This window comes from Gopherus evgoodei, chromosome 14 (genome assembly GCF_007399415.2).
Source record: "Gopherus evgoodei ecotype Sinaloan lineage chromosome 14, rGopEvg1_v1.p, whole genome shotgun sequence".
Lineage (NCBI taxonomy): Eukaryota > Metazoa > Chordata > Testudines > Testudinidae > Gopherus > Gopherus evgoodei.
The window spans coordinates 4,071,544-4,087,190 of NC_044335.1; the positions used below are offsets into that span (position 1 = coordinate 4,071,544).

The window sequence follows — 15,647 nt, forward strand, 5'->3', positions numbered from 1 at the left end:
CTCAAGGTCTTCTGCCTATTGATCAGCCAACGTTACAGTAACAAGGCCTAAGGCCTGGGAATTCACAGCTTTTTCCCCAACAGCCACGCTCACCGAGTCAATCTGCTGCTGCACTTTAAAGATAGATCTCATCTGCATCAGCTCTAAGGTCGCTCCTAAGGAAAAAAGTGCTTGATCCTAGTCCAGAGTATTCCTACACACAAGCAAGGCACCTTCCCACACTCACCGAGTCCTCAGCCTGCCATCTCTGACACAGCATCCACTAGGGTTACCTGCAAGCCTTATGATATAACCAGAGATCATCTGCTGCCCTGCAGCCACACGCAATGCTCCCATTGACCCAGCAAGTTCTTTGTACATAGATCAGGCAAAATATGGCTTTCGGGCCTGATTTTCATATTGGCGCACTTAACTGTCTCTTACAAATCTGGTATGCATCCAGCAATGGGGCACACAGCAACTTGCACCCAACCCGGCTTCCTGGTAGCTCTGGAAATCAGGCTCCACACAATTACCACAGCAGGCTGGAAAAGGTAAAGCCACAAATCTTCCCATGGGCCAAATTCTTTCCAGATGGAATGCTACCATTTCAACTGACTTACGCCAAGGATGCATCAGACCCCCATGTCTCAATTTCCCTGCATGCAAAGTGAGAATAGCACCACTTCCCTTCCTAGCACGTTGTTAGGAGAGTTATTTATTGTTTGTGGAGGCAATCAAGACGTTAAGTGCCAAGGAGTATTATTGCTATTATTATTTAGCTGAACAAATTGCATGGTCACGCTGTCAGGCTGGTAAGCCAAGTGCCAGCTCTTGCCCAAGGCCACAGGTGTGAGCTAAGAACTGCCGAACCCATAGCTGGAAAACAAACCAGCTCACCTGTGATAGGTGTGATTGTATTGTTAGAAGTATTTAGTGATTAGACTCTATGAAATGTTTTATGCTGCTACCCACATTAATCTCACTTGGGATGTCTGTATTCCACGCTATAAGGAAATACGAGAGACACAAGGCGGGTGATGTGATTAAAAGATATTACCTCACCTGCCTTGTCTCGCTATTATCCTGGGACTGACACAGCAACAACAACTCTGCAAATACGGAAATATGTTAAGTGTTGCTTTATAACTTTGAAAATGTTTGCTCTGAACTTGTGGACCCAGGCACGGGACTCACTCCCTTAACCGTTCAGGAAGTCTCTGAAAAATTAAGCGGGACATCATGAGAGAAAAGCTTTGTTCATTGCCCCATCCACTTGCGCAGAAGGCCTCCCCAGCCATTTGACTGCTGGAAGAGAAAAATAAAAATAGCTGACATGATGATTTTTAATCTCTTTGCTGTTTGAACTCTCACAGGGGGAGGGATAGCTCAATGGTTTGAGACTGGCCTGCTAAACCCACGGTTGTGAGCCCAATCCTTGAAGGGCCATTAAGGATCCAGGGGGAGAGGGAATGTCAGGGACAGTACTTGGTCCTGCTAGCAAAGGCAGGGGACTGGACTCAATGACCTTTCAAGGTCCCTTCCAGCTTATGAAATAGGTATATCTCCAAATATTTTATATTATATTTAGAGAGACTAGCTCAATGGTTTTCAACCTTTTTTCACATGCAGACCCCTGCAAAATTTCAAATGGAGGTGAGGACCCCTTTGGAAATCTTAAGAAATAGTCTGCAGATCCCCAGGGGTCTGTGGACCACAGGTTGAAAACCACTGCTGTAAACTGAAACAAGAGATCTCTCAGGGTTATCCCTGGGTCTGCCCTAAAAGACATGTCAAACTGAGAGATCACTACAATTCAGTCACTCTTAGGAGCTGGACTGCAACTCATTTGTGTGTAGATGTTTGCTTGCTTTCACCTGCAAAGAACTCATTTCTTTTTCCTCGTTAATAACCCTTCAGACAGTTTATGACAGGATTGGCTACAGGTGTTGTCAGATCTAGGGCAGGGATTCTCACAACACATTTTTTGGTGGCATCAGAGTGTTGCCATCAACTCTTACTGCTGGCTGCTATGACATTTTTTCCTAAATACTTAATTAACTTTAGGAAAAAATAAATATGCAGATATACATGTCCAAATAACAGTAATTTATGTTGCAGGGGTTTTTCACAGACTGAATAATAAAAATAACATACAGTTGCCTCTATTTCTGTACCGGATCTAAACAGAATAGAAACACAAATAAGGCGCTTTGCATGCTCTTTTATTTTGTTGCTGTTGTTTCTTTTGCTTTTTTGGTTGCATTTTCTTTTTAGACTTGCTAACTAGTAAGCTAATAAGTCTGCGCCTGTGAAAAGTGATATTTATATGTTATTAATATCACTTTTCACAGGCGCAGACTTGTTAGTTATCTGGGAGGCAGTGAAAAGTGATATTAACAAACACACAAATATCACTTTTCACAATAGATTTACTCAACCTTGGCAAGCCGGGGGACAAATTAAGGCTTGGATGGGGAGGCGGGTAGGGAGGCACCAGGGGCCAGGTGATGAGTGGGATAGTGAGCCCTGTAGTTAGGGGATGGAGCCCACCCCTGTGCAGCCAAAGCCCAGAGCCAGCAGCCCCAAGTCCAGAGCCTGCCGCCTGCCACCCCAGGGCTGAAGCCAGAAACCTGAGCCACATTACCCCCAGAAAGGTGAGGAACTCTCACTGGCTGGCTCCAGCAGGGGCAGGGCCCAAAACCTGCCGGTGGCCATGGAGGAGGGACCGCTGCTCTCCCCCTCACCCCACCCCAATTACCGCCCAGGAGGTTGGGACTGCAAGAAAAGCCCCTGGTGGCCGCATTTGAGAAATGCTGATCTAGGGCACCAATTGATCCAGGGTAAGTGACTTGTCTCTTGGGCCTCGGAACAACCTCAATGTTTTGTAATTTTTGGTGTAAGTGACCATTTATCACTAAGCCCAGCTTGCCTGGGCGGCAAGACAGACAGGAGAGCCTCATGGGACGTCTGTGACTCCATGGAAAGACAGTTACAGCGATCCAGGAGCTCCCATTTGTCACTGGGTAGGTGAAATCTAATTCTAGAACACACCACCCGCTCAGAGTCTGCCCTGTCTTCGGACAGTCTGCACTGCAGGCTGAAGTCACTACTCATGCTTCTGAGCCACTCCAGACAACGCGACACATGCCCTGGGAGGAAGTATCAGTAACCTGGCACGAAAGAAAACCTCTCCTTGTATCGGGGGCAGGACTCTCTTGTTCCGGTTAGTAACTCCAGAGTCAGTAACTCCTCCTGACAGGAGTCACAGGTTTGCCAGAAGTCAAAGGAGGCAACACATTCCCACTGGCAGGTCTGCTCATCTCAAGGCATCCAGCTTTTAAAGAGCCATGACTGGTAGAGAAAAAGGTTTAAATTATGTAGCTCCATTGTTTCAACAGAGCCCCTTTTACTGTATGGTGCATGGAGACTATATTCTTTTAACCAATCATATTTCGGATCATGGTATACAGCGGATCTACTGCACTGAACAGAAAGCCCTTTGCATGCCCTGTCGAGACACCCATGGCCCACGTACATCAGTTACAACAGCCAGAGAACTCCTCTTCAACAGAGCTTCCATCTGCAGCATAGACAGACTAGGACCATGGCTAAGTGGGTCGAGTCTGCACCAAGGGGCTACGCTGGCATAGCCTTTGCAGTGTAGACATAGCCTCAGACGGGAGAGGAGGGTGTTCACTACCTTGCAGGAGGTGATCAGTGCCTCACCGGATCTGGCCCCAGCAGCCTAGCTACCCAGCTACAAAGGGCTGGAGGGTTCTGGGTATACCAGTCACAATCCCTTTCCTTCCCACCTTTGACTATTTATCCTGAGAGAAGACTGGCCTGGGAGCCAAGAGACCTGGGTTCTATCCCCAGCTCTGCCACTGACTACATGACTTTGGGTAAGTCATGTCTCATCCTGGTGCCTGTGTCCCCTCTGTTAGAGATTAACACTTTTGTACAATGTTTCCACACCCAGGGACGAGAAGCACCAGGTAAGAGCAAGTGCTGTTATAACCTACAGTGAAAAATTGATTTCGATCACTGGATGGTTGTTTTTTTTAAAAAGATTGTTATGCCCCATCCACACACCCCTGCTGCCAGAGGGCAGCTCAAGGCATGAGGGCTGGGCTACACTGCAGAGTTAGGTCAGCCTAACTACATCGCTCAGGGCTGTGAAAAACAGTGTGCTGTAATTAAGCCCCAGCATAGACACTTGTGGGTGAATAGAAGAATTCTTCCGTCAACCTAGCTTCCACCACTCAGTGGTGGATTTGCTACAGGGACGGAAGAACCTCTTCTGTCGCTGTAGCATGTGTCTACACTACAGTGCTGTAGTGGTGCAGCTGCGCTACTACACTGTTTCCAGTGTAGACATAGCCTGAGTCAGCGCATTTCAGGCCATGGCGATCCTGTACCATCTGCAGGGCCAGAAAGGGAAGAATGCAATCCATGCCTCTGGAATTCTGCAGCGAGTAGTGGGCTCCTTGTTAATGCAGACTACACAATGCCAAAAGCTGCAGACTCCCTAAAGCTGTCTCCAATTTCTGTTGCCCTTGCTGCAGACTTACCAGGGCCCTGGCTGCAGGGGGAAAGCTCCTAGCAGGAAACATTCCAGACAGAACCTGCGGAAGTCCTTCTTGGGAGAATGCAGGACTCCCACACAGTGGATAGGAGGGGAGAGTTTAGGCATAAAGATAGAGCTGCTGAGACTGCTTCAGTACCAATTGAGTTCAGCTGCCCCACTTCACAACAATTAGCATTTCCAAAAGGGGCTAATCAGGGTGGTTGGAGTGGAGCTGAACTGGGTGCTTGGATAATAGTTCACACCATTGAATTTGCTATTGTTTGACTGAAGCATCAGGGCCACACCAGGTCAGCTTTCATCCTGACAGCTCTGCCCCAGTCAGAAGGGCTGGACATGTTCGTTGATCTTAAAACTTATAAAGCTTGGTCTCTTCAAAAACAAAAACCAGTAGAAGTTACAGGGAGAACAGGTCCCTGGACCTCGGATATTGGGTGCTCACAGTAACCACAGTTCAGCAAAGCCCTTAGGTCCACATTCAAACCTGTGTTTAAGTTCCACTGAAGCCTGTGAGAATTGAGGATCCGTTCAAGTGCTTTGCTGAATCACCTATGTTCTCCAGCATGCCTGGCTGGATGCATGGTTCAGGTTCACTCTGCTACCAAGATTTCATCTTTTATTTCCTTCAGGGCCTTTAAAATGACCTGAAGACAGGCCCCTGAATAACAATGACCAGATTTCTTCTAGGGGTGCAGAACTCCTCACTGCATGGCGCTTACTGAGGGCTTGTCTACATCACAAAGTTGCAGCGCTGGTGAGGGAGTTATAGCGCTGCAACTTAGGAGGTGTACACATCTGCAGGGCATCACCAGCGCTGCAACTCCCTGTTTGCAGCGCTGGCCGTACGCCCGTTTTGTCTCGGGTGTAGAGGATCCAGCGCTGGTAATCAAGTGTAGACACTTACCAGCGCTTTTCTTGACCTCCGTGGAATAAGCAGGTATCCCAGCATACCTGAGGAAGCCTCTGGTAATCAAGCAGGTCTCCTTCCCCGGTTTACTCTCGCGTTCCCCGAACCCCCGTCCAAGCAGGTCTCCTTCCCTGCGGTTTGCAGGGGGGTTCGGGGAACGTGAGAGCAAACCGCGGGGAAGCTGGTCTCCTTCCCCAGTTTGCTCTCGCGTTCCCCGAACCCCAGTGCAAGCAGATCTCCTTCCCTGTGGTTTGCTCTCGCGTTCCCCGAACCCCCGAGCAAGCAGGTCTCCTTCCCTGCGATTTGCAGGGGGGTTCGGGGAACGTGAGAGCAAACCGCGGGGAAGCTGGTCTCCTTCCCCGGTTTGCTCTCGCGTTCCCCGAACCCCCGAGCAAGCAGGTCTCCTTCCCTGCGGTTTGCAGGGGGGTTCGGGGAACGCGAGAGCAAACCGCAGGGAAGCTGGTCTCCTTCCCCGGTTTGCTCTCGTGTTCCCCGAACCCCCCTTGAAGCCGCCCAACAGCGCTGCAGTGTGGCCACATCTAACACCACTTGCAGCGCTGGTTGCTGTAAGTGTGGCCACTCTGCAGCGCTGGCCCTATACAGCTGTACTAATACAGCTGTAACAACCAGCGCTGCAAAATTATAGATGTAGACATACCCTGAGAGTGAAGTTTTCAGCACCTACTGCCTCAAAGTCTGTCTGGTCTTGTGGGTAAGACATTAGACTGGGACTTGAAAGATTTGGGTTCTAGTCCTAACTAGCCTGCTAGGTGACCTTAACTTTCCTGAGCCTCAGTTTCCGCATAGAGATAATGGTACTGGCCTCCTTTGCAAAGCTATAAAAGTCAGACCTCCTTGTGATGTTACTGACATACTCTGGGACCGTATAGATCATTGCTGCAATCAAGGGCCTGTAATAGCACAAAATCTGGTGTAGAGGGGGTCAAATAAGGTGTCTAAGACAAAGTTATGATTATGCTATCTGTATGCACATATTTTTGTATTTAAAGTTATAAGTATTGGCTCTATACTGTCTGTATTTCAAACTTATGCTGTGCTTCCAGGTAACACCCCTGACAAGTTGGTGTCAGCTCTGTCTAGCCTGCTTGATGGCCCATTAAGGACTATCAGTTATCCAACTGACCCATTGAGAGAAGACAGATACGCCTTGTGACTCAGCAAGGTATGCAGGAACATGCCTATGGACAGAACTCCAAGGTTTTTTCTTCCCACGTGCCCAAATGTTTGTCTTTGAAACAAAGAAAGAGGCCTCATGACAAGAGACTATAAAGGGCTGCTGCAGCTCCTCCATCTTGTCTTCAGTCCTGCTGCTTATCTCCAGAGGGACTTTGCTACAAACGGAAGCTCTACACAAAGGACTCAGATGACCCATCTCAGCTGTGGATGCTCCAGAGACTTGATTTGAACCTGCAGTTTATTCTGTCACTGCTACAAACCTGAACTAAGAACTTTGCCATTACTGTATGGAATTGATTCCATTTAACCAATTCCAGCTCTCATCTTTATCTTTTTCCTTTTATGAATAAACCTCTAGATTCTAAAGGATTGGCAACAGCATGATTTGTGGGGCAAGATCTGATTTGTTTATTGGTCTGGGGCTTGGTCCTTTCGGATCAAGAGAACGTTTTTTTCTTTTATGGGGGTGTTGATTTTCATAACCATTCGTTCCCATAACGAGTGGCACTGGTGGTGATACTGGCAAACTGGAGTGTCTAAGGGAATTGCTTGTGTGACTTGTGGTTAGCCAGTGGGGTAAAACTGAAGTCCTCTCTGTTTGGCTGGTTTGGTTTGCCTAGAAACCCCAGCCTTGGGCTGCAACTGCCCTGCTTTAAGCAATTTGTCCTGAACTGGCACTCTCAGTTCGGTCCCACCAGAATCAGCCTTGTTACACTCCTCCCCCCAACCCACCCCTCACTACAGAGTAGGGGGGGAGGTCTACCTTTAAACATCCATGCATGAACATTTTGGCCTAAGAGATTAGCTTTTGTTTTGAAAAGGCATTTCTGGCCCTTTGGGCTGTAAGGGGAACTCTCCCAGCTGCAAGGAGATCCAGGGCACTGGGCAGTGTAAAGAGTGGTCATATGCTATCATCACTGGGACGTATTTTCGCCAAGCCATTGTTTAGGTTGTTTTCAATTGGACTGTTCTAAGCAGCGAGGGGTGCCATCAGAACCCAACCACCAAGAACATTCACTCACCCATCGGGGCCCGTGGATAGTTTTCAAATGCCTCTAGAAGTGCACTCGCCCTTCTGTGGGAGAACACTAGAAAGCATGGCCCTATAGTCTAAGCAGGTTCACTGTTGATCTCAGGTTTAGATGCAAGTCACAGATCCCAACATAGAGGAGGCTGGTTTATTAAACCCCTTACCAAAGTCCAGCACAAACGTGTACAGTGTTCCTGCCTCATCAGGATTAACAGCTGGGCTTATTTCTCATAGGTTATATTTCCTCCTTGCATGAAGCCCTGCCACACTGAACTGCTCCCTTTGCCACTGCTCCAGCCCTTTTCCCGTGCAGCTCATGGAGTCCAATGTGCAATATTCAGCTTGTTCACCTCTACCCCATCCGCTGCTTTAAAATTGCAACAACATTTTGCAAGGCATTTCGAAGACAAAGACGCAACAACATTTCCTTCAAACTCCAAAAGCAGCACACTCTTGGGGTCAGGGCTATATACACTACGTCTGAACAGCACCTAGCACAAGTCACCACTCTGGTTCAGGCCTTTAGGTGCTAGGTTAATATGAATAATAAATTACTTCCTAGGAAACAGAGATCCCTGAATTTCAGGCACCACCTCCCACACACGTGTAGAGAAACATATTAGTTGTATTTAAGGGGCTCGATTCTGCTCTTCAGCACACTCTGGCAACTATGACAGCCCTGAAGAGCCACAGATATCCGCAGATACCCACAGCATGGATGCAGGTATCCATAGGCCATTTTCGCAGATTGCGGATCAGATGTGGATACAAATTTTGTATCCGCACAGGGCTTTAACCATAACTTCAAAGAGGCTGACAAAAGAATTTGGCCTAGTGTCTTTATAGTTAGGTTTGGCCTTGATTAATTATTTACCAGTGATTCTCTAATGTGTTACTCCAAAGAGAGCCATTGGCCTCCTTAATCAGGGGTGAGTTACATGGGTCATAATACCAGATGTGCCCTCCCCATCTCTGCACTCAGGGCTAGTTTAGCACACCTGGTGTACCCACAGAACACAGTCCCTTCTCTTTGGGCCACAGTTGATTTTGGTAGGAGCAGCTCACCCCATCTTTGGGTGCAAACCTCACCTCTACCACACACCCCAGTGACAGGTGCATTTCTGGAACACCAGTCTCATCTAGGCTCCTGCTCCTGGCGAAATCCTGATGCAAGCAGTCAGTGTTTTCACTTCCTGGCAGAGCGTCCCTGTACTTTGTGAGGCCCCCACAAAACAAATATATATCATTTCCCTTTGGTTTCTACGAACTTGAAAGAGGTGGCTGAAAAATAAACCCAGGTATTAACTGTAATAAGTCAGTTGGATCCAACAGGACCCCAAAACTACAAGTTGAGACAGAAAGTGTCACACATCTCTAGCAGCCTGCCTACACTGGGGTTTTATTGCTCCATATCTTATTGGTGCAAATTCCTAGCACAGACCCCAGCGCCAGCTACTTTTCACAACAGTGTAGACAGTCTACACTAGGGGTTTGTATCCGCCTACCCACGGCGGTATCCAACCCCTGCCCAGCCTAGACAAAGCTGCCATCGCTTCCCCTAGCACGCTGCCTATGTGCCTGGCACACGAACTGCTAACTTACCTGGGCCAATATCGCTGAGTCCAGGCTTCTCTGCTGACCAAAATAAACAATCTCCCTCAGCCCGGCAGCCCCCCGCGCCCCTGCTCCGGCCTCTCTCCCTAAACCCATACAGGGAGGTTTCAGGGCTGCATCTAACTCATGACCCCTCAGGCACCATCCCGCTGGGGAAACAGGTCACAAACTTCCTCCAAGTCCCCGCAGCTGGTCCTGCTCTGGGGACAACCCCGCCCGAGCTGTAATAACGCCCGCGGTCACCTATCACTTCCCCATCCCACCTCGGCTACCGGGGAGGTGACCCCACCGGATGGGGAAGGAGGTGTCGGCCAGAACCAAGGGCGCCGCTTCCCCGTCCCCCCAACACCGCCCCACTCCGGGAACAGCCACGCGGGTCAGCCGGTCCCGGGTGGGAATTCCGCGCGGGGCAGCGGTGGCCCGGGCAGGGGGAGCCGGGGGAAAAGCGAGAGAGGCTCGGCTCTCCTCTAAGCTGGGACTTTGCAAACTCCCCTGCCCGGGGTGGTGCCCGGCGCGCCCCGCCTGGGGCCGCCCAGCTTCTTACCCCGGCGCCCGCATGGAGGGAAGGAAACTTTGTGCCCCTCTGCCCGGCTGCGCTCCGGCTCCTGCCGCCCGGCTGCGCTCCGGCTCCTGGTCCCCGAGCTACGACTGCGGCGGCGACTGAGCTGGGGCTGACTCCGTCCAGCGCCCTATAAGCCGGGCTGCGCCGCGATCGGTTTCGTTTCTGGGCCCTCGCTGCATTCAAACCTATGGCAGCGCCTCGCGGAAATTACATCACCGCAGCCCCGTGGGAGCCCGGCCGGCTCCCTCCAGGCCGGGGGAGGAAGGGGGGACAGAGCCAACCCCGCCCCGTGCATGCACCGCCCCCTGCATGCACAGCCACCCCCCTCCAGCACCGCCCCCTGCATGCACAGCCACCCCCCTCCAGCACCGCCCCCTGCATGCACCGTCCCCCAGCACCGCCCCCTGCATACACAGCCACCCCCTCCAGCACCGCCCCCTGCATGCACCGTCCCCCAGCACTGCCCCTGCATGCACAGCCACCCCCTCCAGCACCACTCCCTGCATGCACCGTCCCCCAGCACTGCCCCCTGCATGCACAGCCACCCCCTCCAGCACCGCCCCCTGCATGCACCATCCCCCAGCACCGCCCCTGCATGCACCGTCCCCCAGCACTGCCCCCTGCATGCACAGCCACCCCCTCCAGCACCGCCCCCTGCATTCATCGCCCCCCAGCACCGCCCCCTGCATGCACAGCCACCCCCTCCAGCACCGCCCCCTGCATTCATTGCCCCCCAGCACCGCCCCCTGCATGCACAGCCACCCCCCTCCAGCACCACCCCCTGCATGCACCGTCCCCCGGCACCGCCCCCTGCATGCACAGCCACCCCCTCCAGCACCGCCCCCTGCATGTACAGCCACCCCCTCCAGCACCGCCCCCTGCACTCATCGCCCCCCAGCACCGCCCCCTGCATGCACAGCCACCCCCTCTAGCACCACTCCCTGCATTCATCGTCCCCCCAGCACCGCCCCCTGCATGCACAGCCACCCCCTCCAGCACCGCCCCCTGCATTCATCGCCCCCCAGCACCGCTCCCTGCATGCACACCACCCCCTCCAGCACCGCCCCCTGCATTCATCACCCCCCAGCACTGCCCCCTGCATGCACATCCACCCCCTCCAGCACCGCCCCCTGCTTTCATCGCCCCCCCAGCACCGCCCCCTGCATGCACAGCCACCCCCTCCAGCACCGCCCCCTGCATGCACCGTCCCCAGCACCGCCCCCTGCATGCACCGTCCCCCAGCACTGCCCCCTGCATGCACAGCCACCCCCTCCAGCACCGCCCCCTGCATTCATCACCCCCCAGCACTGCCCCCTGCATGCACAGCCTCCCCCTCCAGCACCGACCCCTGCTTTCATCGCCCCCCCAGCACCGCCCCCTGCATGCACAGCCACCCCCTCCAGCACCGCCCCCTGCATGCACCGTCCCCCAGCACTGCCCTCTGCATGCACAGCCACCCCCTCCAGCACCACCCCCTGCATTCATCGCCCCCCAGCACCGCCCCCTGCATGCACAGCCACCCCCTCCAGCACCGCCCCCTGCATTCATCGCCCCCCCAGCACCGCCCCCTGCATGCACACCACCCCCTCCAGCACCGCCCCCTGCATTCATCATCCCCCAGTACAGCTCCCTGCATGCACAGCCACACCTCCTTTATGCACCCCCTCCAGCACAACCCCCTGCACACACAGCCATGCCCCCTGCATGCACCGCCCCCTGCATGCACAGCCACTCCCTCCAGCACTTCCCCTGCATTCATCATCCCCCCAGCACTGCCCCCTGCATGCACAGCCACCCCCTCCAGCACCGCCCCCTGCACGCACAGCCACACCTCCTTTATGCACCCCCTCCAGCACAACCCCCTGCATGCACAGCCACGCCACCTACACTGCCCTGTGCATGCACAGCCCCCTGCACACACTGTCATGCCCCCTGCACCGCCCCGTGCATGCAAAGCCATCCCCCTCCAGCACCGCCCCCTGCATGTACCGTCCCCTGGTACCGCCCCTGCATGCACAACCACGCCCCCTGCATGCACAGCCAGTCCCCCTAGCCTCCCTCCAGCCCTGAGAGCAGACCCAGCACAGCCCCCTGCATACATAGCCTCCAGCCTCCAGCACCATCTCCTGCATACCACATCACCCTCCCACCCCAGCCTCCCTCCAGGCCGGAGACCAAAACCAGCACTGCTCCCTGCATGCAGAGCCCCCATCTCCATGCCCGGAGAAGGCACAAAGCCAGCACCACCCTCTGCATACACATCCACCCTCTACTTGTCTCCAGCACCAACCAGCCCACTCCAGTCCATGCTGACTACCCCCATCTCCTTTCCAGCCTAGGGTGGGGCCAAGTCAGAGTCAGCACCACCCAGTCTCCTGCATGCACAGCCCTTCTGTTCCTCCCTCCTTCCTGCATCCAACCCATCACTCCAGGCAGCTTCTTCCCCTCCCGCTCCGCTTTACTGCTGCCCTCCTTGCCTTTCCATCAAAAATAACCCGGCCCTGAGGGGGCAGACAACACCCAACTTGCTGCATCCACGCAGTCTCTGCATAGGCACTGCCCCCCACAGAGCTCCAGCTGAGCGTCCTGCCTAGCCAAAGCTCCCCCATGCCCTGAACTGAAGCACCGAGCAAGTATAATGCCTGGGCTGGGTTACCGGGAATGGAATCCAGGACCCCTGCCCCTGCCAGCTTGTTATAAATGGTCCCTGGGATCCTGAACTTGGGCTCCTGGGTGGTAAATTAGATCCATAGATTCCAAGGCCAGAAGGGCTCACTGGGATCAGTCTGACCACCTGCATAATAAAAGCCATGGACTCTCCCTGAACTAATTCCTGTTGCCCTAGAGCAGAACTTTTAGCAAAACATCCAATCTTGATCGGACAATGGCCAGTGCTAGAGAATCCATCACAGCCCGTGGTGAGTTGGTCTAGTGGTTAATTACCCTCGCTGTTCAAATGTTGCACCTTATTTCGAGTCTGAATTTGTCTCGCTTCCACTTCCAGTGATTGGATCTTGTTCGACCTGTCTACTAGAACGAAGAGCCCACTGTTAAATATTGGTTCCCTATGTAGGTGCTTACCGACTGCGATTAAGCCAGCCCTTAATCTTCGGTCTTTGTTAAACTAAATAGATTTGAGGTCCTTCAGTCTATCACTTTAAGGCAAGTTTTCATTAAAACGTGATATACATTGACTTTAGCAAAGCTTTTGATACAGTCTCCCACAGTGTTCTTGCCAGCAAGCTAAAGTATGGATTGGATGAATGGGCTATAAAGTGGATAGAAAGCTGGATTGTCGGGCTCAACAGGTAGTGATCAACGGCTTAGTGTCTAGTTGGCAGCTGGTATCAAGCAGTGTGCCCCAGGGATTGGTCCTGGAGCCTTTTTTTTTTCCAACATAGATTCATAGATTCTAGGGCTGAAAGGGACCTCGAGAGGTCATTGAGTCCAGTCCCCTGCCCTCATGGCTATCTTCATGAATGATCTGGATGATGGGATGGATTGTACCCTCAGCAAGTTCAGGGATGACTTTAAGTGAGGAGGAAAGGTAGATACACTGGAGGGTAGGGATAGGGTCCAGAGTGACCTAGACAAATTGGAGAATTGCGCCAAAAGAAATCTGATGAGGTTCAACAAGGACAAGTGCAGAGTCCTGTACTTCGGAAGGAAGAATCCCATGCACTATTACAGGCCGGGACCGACTGGCTAAGCAGCAGTTCTGCAGAAAAGGACCTAGGGGTTACAGTGGACGAGAAGCTGGATTTAAGTCAGCAGTGTGCCCTTCTTGCCAAGAAGGCCAACGGCATATTGGGCTGCATTAGTAGGAGCATTGCCAGCAAATCGAGAGAACGATTATTCCCCTCTATTTGGCACTGGTGAGGCCACACCTGGGGTATTGTGTCCAGTTTTGGGCTCCCCACTATAGAAAGGATGTGAACAAATTGGAGAGAGTCCAGTGGAGGGCAATGGAAATGATTAGGGGCCTGGAGCACATGACTATGAGGAGAGGCCGAGGGAACTGGGGTTATTTAGTTTGCAGAAGACAAGAGTGAGAAGGGATTTGATAGCAGCCTTCAACTACCTGAAGGGAGGCTCCAAAGAGGATGGAACTCGGCTGTTCTCAGTGACGGGAGATGACAGAACAAGGAGCAATGGTCTCAAGGGGGAGGTCTTGATTGGATAATAGGAAAAACTATTTCACTAGGATGGTGGTGAAGCACTGAGAGGGGTTACCTAGGGAGGTGGTGGAATCTCCATCCTTAGAGGTTTTTAAGGCCCGGCTTGACAAAGCCCTGGCTGGGATGATTTAGTTGGGGCTTGGTCCTGCTTTGAGCAGGGGGTTGGATTAAATAACCTCCTGAGGTCTCTTCCAACCCTAATCTTCTATGATTCTATGGCTTACATTCTTTGTTCCTCGATGTGTGACTTTACATTTCACTGCATTAAAACACATTGTTTGCTTGCACCCATCTTACCAATTAATCCGGATCACTCTGTATTAGAGACCTGACCTCTTCATTATTTACAATTCCCCCAAACTTTGTTTCATCTGCAAACTTTATCAGTGTTTTCTTCAGATTTTGTGTTTTCTTCCAGGCCATTAATAAAAATGATAAATAGCGTAGGACCAAGAACTGATCCCCTCAGGGCTATTGAAAACACACCTGCTTGATGCTGTTCCCTGCATGGTTACATTTGAGACCTATCGGTTAGCTGAGGTGTAATTAATTTAATGTGTGTGACCCCAGCACACTGTTAGTCCCCGATTTTCCCCCAGAAATGTATGTCCTGTTCTGCTCAGCCCTCTCCTGGACAATATGACTATATTATGTCCGTTGTTCCTGTAAGGAAATAATATGCACACAACTTGCTACCCCAAATGGAGTCACCCAGACAGTTCAACCTGAACACGCTGAAAACAATAAAACTAGTTTATTAGCAACAAAGAGAGATTTTAAGAGAGTAAAAGTATTGAGGCATTGAAAGTTAGAAATAGTTACAAGAAAAATACTGATAAAACATTTATGAGAGCCTAACTTAACAAACTGTATTAGATTCAAGCAAAGTTTCTCACCACATGCTCCAGCAGCTTAGTGACCAAACTCTCACGTCAGAACCACACTCTCCTCCCGACCAAGTTCAATGGCTTTTTTTCTTTGACTTGGGTGAGATGCCAGAGACAGACAGGGACAGAGAGGGGGGTCACCCCGTGGTAATCTTTAAAGCTGGTAGGAGTCAGGTTGTGGCTTCCCGATTGCAGTACGCACAGACATAGCTGGGAGTGATTTACATGCTGGAGATGGTTTGTGAGCAGTCCAGGCTGGAGGCTCCAGCATCAAAGGCATTGCAAAAGGCACCCCAGGTACAGGGCAGAGGTGACACAACTACGCCTGGACTGTACCCTAGTATGCCACTGGGTGTCAATTGAGTTTGTATCATTTTAATTTCTTAATCAAAATGTTGCGTGTCACCAGGGGCAGCTCCAGGCCCCAGCACGCCAAGCATGTGCTTGGGGCGGCATGCCGTGGGGGGGCGCTCTGCCGGTCGCCGGGAGGGCGGCAGGCAGGGTGCCTTCGGCGGCATGCCTGCGGAGGGTCCGCTGTTCCCGCAGCTTCAGTGGACCTCCCGCAGGCGTGCCTGCAGACGATCCCCTGTTCCCGCAGCTTCACTGAAGCCGCGGGACCAGCGGACCCTCTGCAGGCACACCTGCGGGTGGTCCACCGGAACCGCGGGACCGGCGAGCGGCAGAGCACCCCCTGTGGCATGACGC

General features: G+C 52.2%; 1 protein-coding gene across 3 annotated transcripts in view; it reads right to left on the reverse strand.

Moving 5' to 3' along the window:
- Window positions 1-10,085, reverse strand: part of HELZ2 (helicase with zinc finger 2) — a 49,388-nt gene extending 39,303 nt beyond the window's left edge. For 2 of the 3 annotated variants that reach the window (XM_030533023.1, XM_030533021.1), the window contains exon 1: window positions 9,860-10,084. The gene's annotated coding sequence lies outside the window, so the exon portion shown is untranslated. Of the gene's footprint in view, window positions 1-9,859 lie in introns of all 3 variants that reach the window. The other variant, XM_030533024.1, reaches the window with a different exon arrangement.
- Between the last annotated feature and the right edge of the window lie 5,562 nt (window positions 10,086-15,647).